At 36.8% G+C, this 12,631-nt stretch overlaps 2 pseudogenes; both read left to right on the forward strand.

Annotated features, from left to right (window-relative positions):
- The first annotated feature begins 1,595 nt into the window (after positions 1–1,595).
- LOC147291718 (putative glutathione S-transferase parC) lies at positions 1,596–2,902 on the forward strand (annotated as a pseudogene).
- A 782-nt stretch (positions 2,903–3,684) lies between these two features.
- On the forward strand, positions 3,685–7,347 carry LOC147291719 (uncharacterized; annotated as a pseudogene).
- Positions 7,348–12,631: the final 5,284 nt, after the last annotated feature.

The following is a 12,631-nucleotide window of genomic DNA, read 5'->3' on the forward strand; positions in this document are numbered from 1 at the left end:
GAAGTATCCAACTATTTTGCGTGTTGTACTCTTTTTCCTTTGACTAGGTTTTTGTCTCACCGGGTTTTTCCTAGCAAGGTTTTAATGAGGCAAAGCGCATCCAACATTGTATCAGTGATATTGCAAAAGTTGCACTCTTTTTCCTTCGCTTTGGTTTTGTCCCATTGGGTTTTTTCAAAGTAAGGTTTTAACGAGACAACCTTCATTGATTGGAGAAATATATCAACATCAGGGGGAGCGTGCCATCAAACATTGTACTCTTTTTCCTTCATCCAAGGTTTTTGTCCCATTGGGTTTTCCTGGCAAGGTTTGAATGAGGCAGTGTCACACGCCTATCTTAGCTATCAGAAACACATGAAGATTGTACTATTTTCCTTAGCTAGTCTTTTTCCCATAGGGTTTTGGCTAGTAAGGTTTTTAATGAGACAATTGTCATATTCAATGGACATCCAAAGGGGAGTGTTGTAAATATCATTAATTATGTGGCTGTCCATTATCATGTTTAATAGTTTTTCATGTATTATCTAGAGCAATTGTATAGATAATTAAGAGGAGTACAGTTCATTGTAAAATAGGAGACCTTAAGGGTCTATCCCAGGTCATCCAAAAGCCTATAAATAGAGGTCTTATATGAATGAGAAAGACACTCTGATTCCTTCTCAATTCTCTCTTATGTTCTTTACATTTCTCTTTATTTTATAACAATTTTCAATTTATTTCCATTTTTTTATCTTGAAAGGCAAAATAGACATTGTGAATTGCTGACGTGAAAATAAATGGGTTTTTATCCAATATCAAAATCAAATGGGCCGCACCTACTTAAAGTAGTGCAGCGGCTCGAAATCAAGTATCAAGTAGGCTACTTTGTATTACCATCCACGGCCGTGGTTCTTAGACTTGAGATATGCGCTAGGTAGAGCTTTGCTTTGTTCAAACCGTTGGATATATTCCTTTTGACCAGATGATTTCCATGAGTGGGATAGCTAGCCATAGTAGTGCAGCGGCATGCATGTTGTGGCATTTCAATCCTCAAAGCCCTTTCAGACCAAAAAAAAGTGCTACAACATACAATCCAACCTTTGAGCAATTGAGCCTCTGCCCAAACTGCAACTATTACTATAATTAAAGTCACACCATATATATAAATATATGCACAACTCTCAAATATACTTTGGCTAAACAAATATATATATATATATGCTAAACACATTACTTTCTTTTTTTCCATGTCTAAATTACTAAACCTCCCCTATGAGCCGGCTGGTATATGCTCTGTACTCTAAGACAAAGCCTTAATATATTGTCTCCAAAGTGTTCCAAAGAGAGAGAAGTCATGTATATTCATATAGCAAAAAGATGTCAAAGGGAAAGGTTGTCATATATATTCATATATTAAATAATGAAAATCACAAGAGTGTAGCCTCTCTTCGAAGGGCAAAACAAGAAGACCCCATAGGCACTATAAACATCGAAAATTACATCTCCTATGAACCACATTTTCTATAAATTTCCAAATCCATAACTCATTTTGATACAAAAAGTTATAGAAGAGATCACAAAGATAGAGAAGTCATATATATTCATATAGCAAAAAGATGTCAAAGGGAGAGGTTGTCATTTTGGACTGCTGGGTCAGCCCATTTTGCATGAGGGTCAATATTGCATTGGAGGAGAAGGGCATTGAACATGAAGACAGAGCAGAGGACTTGTTTGGGGGTAAGAGTGAATTGCTGCTGACATCAAACCCAATTTATGCAAAGGTGCCAGTGCTACTGCACAATGAAAAACCGGCCACTCTGTGAGTCCACAATCATAGTTGGTTACATTGATGAAACCTGGTCTTCCCCACCACTCCTCCCACCTTGTCCTTATGCTCGAGCTCAAGCCAGGTTCTGGGCCGACTTCATTGACAAAAAGGTTGGTTATTTATTTTTTATAATTAATAATATATGCTATACATGTATGTATGCACATATATGTAAGAAATTAATATGAATTCTTATACTTTTGTGGTCACGATCAATTTGATTTCGCTTTTAATTTTCTGAAATTTCTACAGTCTCGCATTTGTGTAATTCAATTATATATAATATAACTCGTTCTTATCAAATAGTCTAACATGTAATATAATTAAATAGACTATTGATGAGGTGAATTCTTTCTGGAAAACTTTTTGAAAAAAAGTTAACAATTTCGACTCTTAATTTGGGCATTTTTGAACCAATTGTTTCACATATAAATTATATACATTCAACCAACTCAACTTCAATCTCGACATTCTCAACTCTAAATTGTTATATACATTCAACGATTTCGACCATCTCCTTGGCCAACTTGACTTGTTGGGTAGTTCTATTATTTTGCTGCTTGAAAGTGTTAAAATTTATTAACTTTTCAAAATATGATTCAAATGGTTAGAACCTCCTTAAAGTGTGTCATTTTATGAAGTTTTATCATTTTCAGTTTCACAATAAATCATGTAAGATATATGGTAATAAATGATTACCCTCATAACATTATGTGTTTGCATGCATGTCTGACTTTCATGGTGTGCATGAAGGTTTTCGATGCCGGAAGCAATATATGGAAGAGCAAAGGAGAAGAGATAGAGGTGGCCAAGAAGGACTTCATAGAGATTATAAAGCAGCTAGAGGATGCTCTGGGAGACAAGGATTTCTTTGGGGGAGATGCCTTTGGTTTCGTTGACATCATAGCCATCCCTCTAACCTGTTGGTTTCCTGCCTATGAGAAATTTGGGAACTTTAAGGTTGCAGATCAGTGCCCAAAATTCTCAGCTTGGACTAAGAGGTGCATGGAGAGAGAGACGGTAGCCAAAATCATTCCACACTCAGAAAAGGTTTATGAATTTGTCATCATGTTCAGAAAAATGCTAGGCATTTAATAGTGATCGAAGAGTTGATTTATGATATGAATTCATATGACTTACAAACGATCTAATTAAGGGTTCTCAAATCAATACTTTAGTATAGAAAAAAGAACTCGTCAAAATCGAAAAGTTAAAAATGTATTTATATGTCATACAAGTTTGTACCATAAAATTTTCAGTGATAAAAATGCTTATAGCATTAGGTAGTACATCAATCGTGTACTTGGTCTCTTCTCTTTCAGTACATTTTAGTCTTATGAAGGTCCTATAAGGGAAAAAGAAGGAACTATAATGATTTTGTCCTTGATCTTCATTTGCTCTTTTAATGTAGTTTTTTGTTTTTTGGTTTGAGCTCTTCTAATGTGCTTGATAAAATAGAAATAAGATCGAAAATATGAGTCTTCTTAGGGGTACGTCCTTTTCATGACTTTGCGTTCTAGGTCATTAATAAATGTTATTAATTTGTGACAAATTAATGATATTGTAATTTTTGGTCACTCTATATGAATGTTTAATACTAAGCAATCACTCTCATCCAGTGTTTTTAAAGGCGAGCTTCAGGCGCGCCTCAAGGCGCGAGTCGTGGCGAGGCGGCGGCCGATTGCGCACGACGTCGCCGGATTGTGTAAAACGACTGAAAGGCGACGGAAAGGCGTTGAAGGCGTACGCCTCGCGACGGCAAGGCGTTGAAGGCGTACGCCGTCGCGCAAAACCCATGCCGCCAAAATTCAACCCATCGCAGGTGGTGGACGTCTACGTCTGAGTCACCAGAGGCGACGTCGGCGCTGCCAGTTCGCTCACCCCCCCAATCGGTCCGCGTAGTCTCTCCCCCAAGAAGATCGGAGAAGACATCCCAAAGAGATCGTGAAGGATTGGAAGTGCCTCCTGGTTCCACGCGTGAAGAGGAGGGGGTTGGGTTGGGCTTGGGTGAGGGTGAGGGTGAAGGGGTGATAGGGTGGGGCGGGGTGGGGTGGGGGTCGGGGCGAGGAGGGGATACTGCTGGACTCAGGGGCGGATCTACAGTGGGGTCAATGGGGTCAATTGACCCCATGAACCCAGAAATGCTGAGCTTAAGAGAAATTTTTGACCCCATGAAGATTGGGTGTTACTGGCAGGCAGAGGGGCAACTGGCAAGAGAAGCTAGCGTTTGTGAAAATGGCTGAGAGAGAACCAGAGAAATGAAGAACAGATTTGAGGAAGATGAAGGTGTCTGTCACGTGAGATGCATAGGTTGTTTTAATTCTAAACTTGCCAAAACGACGTCGTTTTGGCAAGTAAATTAAACTAAGTCTTGAGGTAGTCTACCAGCCACACAGAACGACAAAAATTTGGAAAGTCTGAATTCTGAAAGACTGAAGCCAAATAACTGAAGAAGTGTCGCCCACTCGCCCCTACCCCCTGTCGCAGTGTCGCCCCTGCCCCCTGCCCCCTGCCCCTGGCCCCTTGCTCCTTTACACTCGCGGCTCGCCGTCGGCGCCGACGCCTGCTTGGTTGCTTGGCCACTTCTCCCTTGTGACTCGACGCGCCGACGCCCCTTGCTGGCTTGCTGGCCTGCTTGCTGGCTTGCTGCCGAACGACGAAGCGAGGCCCCTGGACTACCGCTGTCGCCCCTGGCTTGCTATCGCCCCTGGACTACCGCTGCGCTTGCGCGGCTGCGCCTGCTCCCTCGCCGAGTCGCGACGCGCCGACGCCCCTGGGTTCAGTAGATTCGCCCCTGCCTGGGTTATAGTGGTTAGTTATTAGTTTTATGTTTGTTAATTAATTGGGTATTTCAGTATTTGGGTTAGTTTTGTTATTGGGTATTTGGGTTAATTTGTTTAATTGTTAATTGTTAATTCTTAATTGTTAATTGGGTATTTGGATTAATTGGGTATTTGGGTTAATTGGGTTAATTGGTTAATTGCTAATTGTTAATTGTTAATTGGGTATTTGGGTATTTGGGTTAATTGGGTTAATTGTTAATTGTTAATTATTAATTGAGTATTTGGATTAATTGGTTTGGGTTAATTGGTTAATTGGGTTAATTGTTAATTGTTAATTGGGTATTTGGGTTAATTGGTTAATTGTTAATTTAAATTTCAAACAGAAACAGTCATGGAGAAGTATTTAAAAGAAAATTTGGTGAGAGTTCGTCATCTTCTCTGACACCAAATGATAGTATTGAAGTTGAAAGTTCAAAACAAAGTGAGCTAGATGCAATTTTGGCGAACCTTCTTGCAGACCCTGGACTTCGACCTCCAATGTCGAATTATGATCCTAATATTCGAGATCAAGTTCGAAGAGCTTATCTACAAAAGGGTCCGTGTCAACCTAGAAATCATACGTTTCCACAATCAATGTTTAGAGGGTACGCACGACGTTTTAGCCCTCTTTGGTTTAATGAGTTTCCTACTTGGTTGGAGTATAGTATAACTAAAGATGCTGCATTTTGTCTTTGTTGCTATCTCTTTAAATCGAATTTTGAACAAGTGGGTGCGGATGCCTTTACTGGTGAAGGTTTCTCTAATTGGAAGAAAAAAGATAGACTGCAAGTTCATGTTGGAGGCCCAGGTAGCGATCATAATATTGCTTTTCTGGATTGTCAAGCTCTAATGAATCAGAGGCAACATATTGAATCAGTTATCATCAAGCACTCATCTAAATCTCGTACTGACTATCGCAAGCAAATGACTGCAACACTTGATTGCATTCGTTTTTTATTGCGACAAGGTCTTTCTTTCCGTGGCCATGATGAAACAAGAACTTCAAAAAATAGGGGAAATTTTCTTGAGCTCTTGCAATTTCTTGCTGATCATAATGAGAGTATTAAGGCGGTTGTGTTGGAGAATGCTCCTAGGAATCTACAATTAACCGCACATGATATTCAGAAAGAGATTGTAAATGCAGCTGCAACTGAAGTCATTAATGCTATTATTAGTGATATTGGAGATGCATTATTTTCTCTTATGGTTGATGAATCGCGTGATGTGTCAATAAAGGAGCAAATGGCAGTTGTGTTTCGATATGTGGACAAAAAAGGCCAAGTAATTGAAAGGTTTATGGGCATTCAACATGTTACTAGTACAACTGCACTTTCATTAAAAGAGGCTGTTGATCTATTATTCTCTAGACATGGATTGAGTATATCCAAGCTGCGAGGACAAGGATATGACGGAGCTAGTAATATGCAAGGTGAGTTTAATGGCCTTAAAACTCTTATCTTGAATGAAAATCCATGTGCCTTTTATGTTCATTGTTTTGCACATCAACTTCAACTAGCTCTTGTAGCCGTGGCAAAGAATCATATTCAAATTGCCACTTTCTTTGTCTTGGTGAGTAGAGTGGCTAATGTTGTTGGGGCTTCATGCAAGCGTCGTGATTCACTTAGAGAGAAACAACAACTTGAAGTTATGGAAGGTATTCAAAATGATGAGATTCTAACGGGGCAAGGTCTAAATCAAGAAACTAGTGTCAAACGTCCTGGTGATACACGTTGGGGTTCACATTATGGTACCTTGCTAAGTATGATTTCTATGTTCTCTTCTATAACTGGTGTGCTTGAAGATATTGTTGGGGATGGATTAAGTGTTGATCAAAAAGGTGAGGCAAATCTTTTGATGGAGTCTATGCACTCTTTCAATTTTGTTTTTTGTCTATTTGTGATGAAAACTATATTGGGAATTACAAATGATTTGTCACAAGCATTACAAAAGAAAGATCAAGATATTGTGCATGCTATGATCTTAGTCAATGGATGCAAGCAACAATTGCAAGTCATGAGGGATCATGAATGAGATACTTTGCTTGATAAAGTCTCTTCTTTTTGTGTGAAGAATGATATTTATGTTCCCAATATGGATGATGCATTTGTTCCTCAAGGAAGATCACGACGTGGAATGCAAGAAATTACCAACCTTCACCATTATCGTTTCGAGCTCCTTTACACTGTCATTGATATGCAACTTCAAGAATTAAATAATCGATTCAATGAGGTAAACACAGAGTTGCTTATTTGTTTGGCATGTTTGAGTCCGGATAATTATTTCTCTGCTTTTGACAAGCAAAAGCTACTTCGTCTTGCTCAATTGTATCCGAATGATTTTTCTGACAAAGAGCTCTTGGCACTTGAAGATCAACTTGGGACTTATATTACTGACATGCGAATGAGTGGTGACTTTTCTCAAGTGAAAGGAATTGGTAATCTAGCAAAAAAAATGGTGGAAACAGGGAGAGACAAATCATACTCATTAGTGTACTTGCTTTTGACATTGGCTTTGATTTTACCAGTTGCGACTGCTTCAGTGGAGAGAGCATTCTCAGCTATGAAGATTGTAAAGAATCCACTTCGTAACAGAATGGGAGATGATTGGATGAATGATAGTTTGATTGTGTACATTGAAAAAGATGTATTTGATAGTATTGATAATGAGGCTATAATGTTGCGTTTTCAAAGTATGAAAACCCGTCGTGGACAATTATGATTTGTAATATTGTGCTATTTTCTATGAATGAAGTTTTTGTTCATTAATATTGAAGAGTTTTTTCCTATCCAAGATAAATATTTTTGAGCTTCTTAATCTTGCCCCCATAACAGAAGGTTTCTGGATCCGCCACTGGCTGGACTGCTGGGTTGGGGACCTTGGGGTGGGGGATGCGCGGGGTGGGGGGGAAGGGAGGTAGAAGAATTTTTATTTATTTTTTAATTCAAAAACATTTTAAAATATTAATTTTTTTATGTTCTATATATATACTTATATATATATATACTTACCTATTTACCTATATATAACTATTTATATATATGTTTACTCATATATACGCGAGGGTTCAGCCTTGTAATTGGTAACAGAAGTAAACACTTCCTTCTGTCAACCAAGGGACTGAGGGAGAATAGTGAAATCTCACTTAATTAAGATTATATTTAGGGAGCATGATCCATTATCTGCATTCATCAATTACAAGAACAATGTTATGTCTATGGAAGCATTATATATATACTTATATTCTATATATATACTTATAGCATGGGTTTGGTCTTATGTTCTATATATATACTTATATATATTTACCTATTTATATATGTTTATATATATTTATAATTTTTTTATTATAAAAAATATATCCTAAAAAGCTTACGCCTTAACGCGTTGAGGCTTACGCCTCGCCTTCTACGACTAAAACGCCTCGCGTCATGTTTTTGCGTCTGAAAACACTGCTCGATCTCATCAATGTTGGGTGACATATATCTCAAGTTAATTCAAATAATCCCTCTCCCAGTAAATGAAAATGAATAAATAAACATAACAACTATCATATTTACAATAATGCATGTTACCACTTTACCATTGCCTCCTTCAACTCAATTGGGACAGGGTAATAAAATTAATTCATTTAAAAGATACAAAATTACTAATGTGCCACAACTTCTCAACTCACTTTCGACTACTTCTTTGTTTTTTCTTTTGTTTTTTTTTGTTGGCCAGGGACTACTTCTTGTGTTCAGTAGATGATATATGGTTAAAATAGCGTGACTATAAAGGCTTTGTGGATATATAAAAATGTGCATGCTTTTGTTAGACATGAGTCTTGAGTGCTTTGTGAGCGTATTAATGTTTTTGGTGTGATGAGACCAGCTGCTTCATCTCCTTCACCTTCTCCAGTTTCTCTCAACTTTACCTCCTCCCAATGATTTGTTGCATTAGCGGCTTGGTCATCCTTTTAGTGCTCGTCTAAAATTTTTATCTAAACAATTTCCTGCAATTTCTTTAATTTGATTCCAATAAATTTTGTAATTCTTGTCCTTTTGCTCGACAAACCAGATTACCATTTAAGTTCTATTTCTAGTACTCATCCTTTTGAACTCTATTGTGACATATGGGTTCCCATAGGTTCCCACCCATTCGGGAGTTCGCTATTTTTTAACGATTATTGATAACTTCACACGTTGCACATGGGTGTTATGGCTAAAAATGCTTCCCACCACGTGTCAAGCTGGGATTCGTTAAGCTCATAGCATACGCAAATGTGGATGCAGGTGTACTGAAAATAAAGGGTGTGCCACCAAGTAGTGTTGCAACCAAAAGCGTTTTTACTAATTTGAAAGCGCTTTTGTCAATTCTAAAAGCAGTGCCAAACGGTTCCTAAATGAGATATAAAAATAAAAGAAAGATAATGAAAATTGACATCTAACTAAACGATCGCGCTGGATTCTTTTCACTACCTGGGCATTCCAGGACTTTAAAGTGTTATTAATACTTGATGAGTGTTTGTTGACGCTTTGATGCTTGCTCAAGAAGTGTCCATAGTGTGTGCAATAAAGTGTATGATCAATCAAACTTGAATGAATAAGAAACTAAGAGAAAACTGAAGAAACTCTAGATCTAGCGGATCAAGGAATTGTGAACTTCTTCAAAAATCTAGCCAAGTCTGAGCGAGTAATCCACACATAAACTAAAAATGGAAACAAAAAGATGCAATAAATGTAAATGATTCAATTCCAATCTCCGCTTTAATTGATGTTCAAATATCAGGAGAGATATACATTCAATGAAGGAAATTAAAGACAAACTAAGAAATAAATGCTAATAAAAGCAAACTCGGACCAATTAAATACACAAAATTGGATCAGAGACCACCATTCTTAATATATAACTAAAAATTAAATGAAGAATAAACTCTGAAAAGTTCGAGAAGCAGACAAAATGAAGTAATGAGTCAGGCCATTGTCAGGAATATGCGAATTGCAGAGAGTTTTTGTGTGTGTGTTGTGAGAGAGCCCTTTCTTTGGCCGTAGCTTTTCTATTTATACTTGAATGGGCTCTGAAAACCCTAAACAAAGTGCACTCGGATCACCCCACGTGTAGGGTACTGAGCAAGCTTGGGCCTTTGTACTTATCCTTCCATGACAGCTGTCATCCAGTACTTGTCAGCTTTCTAAGACACGTGTCTTCATATGCTTAGTCCTTTATTAATCTTCTCGGCTTGATGTAGCTGAGAAGAAGTTTTGTTCGCCAGGATTATTCAAGCTTACTAAAGACTTGGGCCTTGGGGATTTGGGCCTTGAATCTGGGCTTCAGACTTTGGCCTACTAACTCTTTTGGGCTCAAATGACCTCTTCATTTGAAATTCATAGTACAAACAATGGGTTTATTTGATAGTTTTAAATCTGAAACTGCTGGCTTACTCAAATCTTTTTTTGCTTTTGTTGAAACCCAATTTGATCCAAATATTAAAAAGATTCGTGTTGATAACGGTGGGGAGTCTTTTAAGCATGGACTTTGATTATATAGCAATTGCCTTGGTAATGCGAACCTGGTAAACGAACAAATAGGTGGTCTTTCCGGAAATGGTAAACAAAAGTTGCAGTAGGTTCCACACTGTTAAGCATGAACTTTGATTATATAGCTCGATCATGTGCATTGACTTGGGCTATTAGCTAGTTTTAGATGACTAGAAGGTATTTTATATGGTGGTTGTGCTTGTGCTAGGAAGCTTATTGGTTTAATTTTCAATTACTTTATGTCTTTTCTTGTTTAATGAACACTTAAGGGTATTTTAGATATAACATTATTTTGAATACCCCATTTTAGAGTATGCCCAGTATGTAAATAAATGTGTGTGGAGGTTTTTTTTTTTTCCACGTGAGATAATAGCTTAGACATGAATTTGTGGATATTTACAAAAGATGTCGTTGCTCCAATTTGAGCAATATTTAAATATTCATAATTTGAGGCATTTATTACTCCTAATTTTGAATATTTTAATTGATGAAATTTCATGATTCATGCATCCAATTTAAAACAAAACATTGTTATCAATTATGAACATCAACATATAAACACTCAAATACAAAAAAATTAAACACCCAATATACATATAATATAGATAAAAAAAAAAAAAGGAACACAGTAAGCCTCCACTTTGGGTAAAAAAAAAATGAGAGAAATATCTAATAAAAATATAACAAATTCAACACAATACAAGCACTAAAATATATAAATACAAACACCAATACCTTGGACTCAGGTATATAAAACAAAAGAAGAAAAATAAGAAGATACCTATCGCTCAGGTCAAGAAAAATGTATAATTACCAACTTTCTTTTGAGGTATATACACCAATGGTTTCATCACCTCTTACTCAGGTAGAAAAATGTGGAAGAAAAACAAGAACCACAATCATGGAGGGCTTGGTGTTAAAAAAAAAAAAAAAAAAGATCGAAGAAAAAGATGAGATGAAGAAGAAGAAGAAGAAGAAGAAGAAGAAGAAGAAGAAGAAGAAGAAGAAGAAGAAGATCGAAGATTGATAATGAAGAAGGATAAAAGATGAAGAAAAATCAAATAAGAAGAAAATAAAAAAAGAAAAAGAAGATCAAAGAAACCACAAATACAACCTAAGCAAAATAACATGTTACTTACTTGTAAGTAAGGATAAAAGGAAACTTGAAAAATACTACAAAAAATGTCGTGTAATTTTGGTGATTATCAAGTTAGAATTAATTTTTGAGAATTAAATTCATTGAAGTGAATTTTCTTTAATTTTTCTGGAGATCAATTTGTTGTTTTGAGGTTACAGGAAATTAGGATTAATTACTACGAGTTCATAGGAATTTTCGGGGAATTATTTAGAGTCCGAGCTATTTTTAGTGATTTTACGAAGTTTGGAGAAAATAGAAAAATAGAAAAAGAAAATAACTAAATTGGTTTGCTGACTGGACTGACACGCAACGCGTTTGTTACCGCTCCTGCTGACGCAGCGCTAACTGGGCGAGAGGTAAATGAGCTCACGTGAGCTTCTGTGAGCGCGTTTCACTAGATCGGATCACGCGTTTTAATCTGGAGCGTCGAAGCTCATTAAACCCGGATGATCTAGACTATATGTTCCTTTAAATGCCGGACACTGTTCATCCGGGTTAATTTGACCCGCGTGTTTTGCCAACCGGGTCAGCTCGCCCGTTTCGTCTCTCATTGTGTGCGACCAGTGGGTTTTTCTCCAACCCAGTTCGATTTTCAGCATTCTTTTGAGCATTTCTAGTGCAATTTGTGACACATTAAAGATTTACAACTTCTTCCAACCCTTTAATGCCTATAAATAGAGACTTTTGTCCCTCATTTTCTTTTGAACCACCAAGTAAAGTTAGAGTTGCTCACTCTTTGTTTATTTAGGAGTCTCTCTAAGAAGAGACATACCAAAGGAGAATAAACTTCTCATAATTTAAAGTTTTGGGAGTGCAAGGAGGAGACCCTAGGAGTGGAGTCTAGCTTTGGAGGTCTACAACCGGGTAAGTATTTTAATATTTCTGTTTTATTTATTTATTTTTAGGCTTTAATTTTAGAATGCATGCTTAAATTAATTAAGTAGGATTTATTTATTAATTAAGCATGTCTAGCCTTATCTTTGGAGACTTATTTGTTTAATTAAAGGTGATTAGTATGCTAGGATTAGCAAGTTTCTATTGCAGAAATTAAGTTGGATTAATCTAAATTATTTTGAGGAATTACTTTGAGTAAAAGCAAATAATCAATTGGTTTGACTTTAAAATAAAATTTGAAACTTGTGAACCCTTAAGAAAATTCTAAAGAGTATAATTTAGTCCACCTAGGACTAGAAACTAGCAACGTGTGACTAAAGGAAAAGTCATACCGTCCTCCCTTATTGTTAATCATCTTTAACTTAGAGTTTGTTTTCTCTTGTCGATTGTGTTTCTATCGTATTACCTAGTTGCCGAGTTATTAAAAGGTTAAGGGTTGCCGTATTGTCTAATT

Source organism: Dryas octopetala, chromosome 3, assembly GCF_963921425.1.
Source record: "Dryas octopetala chromosome 3, drDryOcto1.1, whole genome shotgun sequence".
NCBI classification, from domain to species: Eukaryota; Viridiplantae; Streptophyta; class Magnoliopsida; order Rosales; family Rosaceae; genus Dryas; species Dryas octopetala.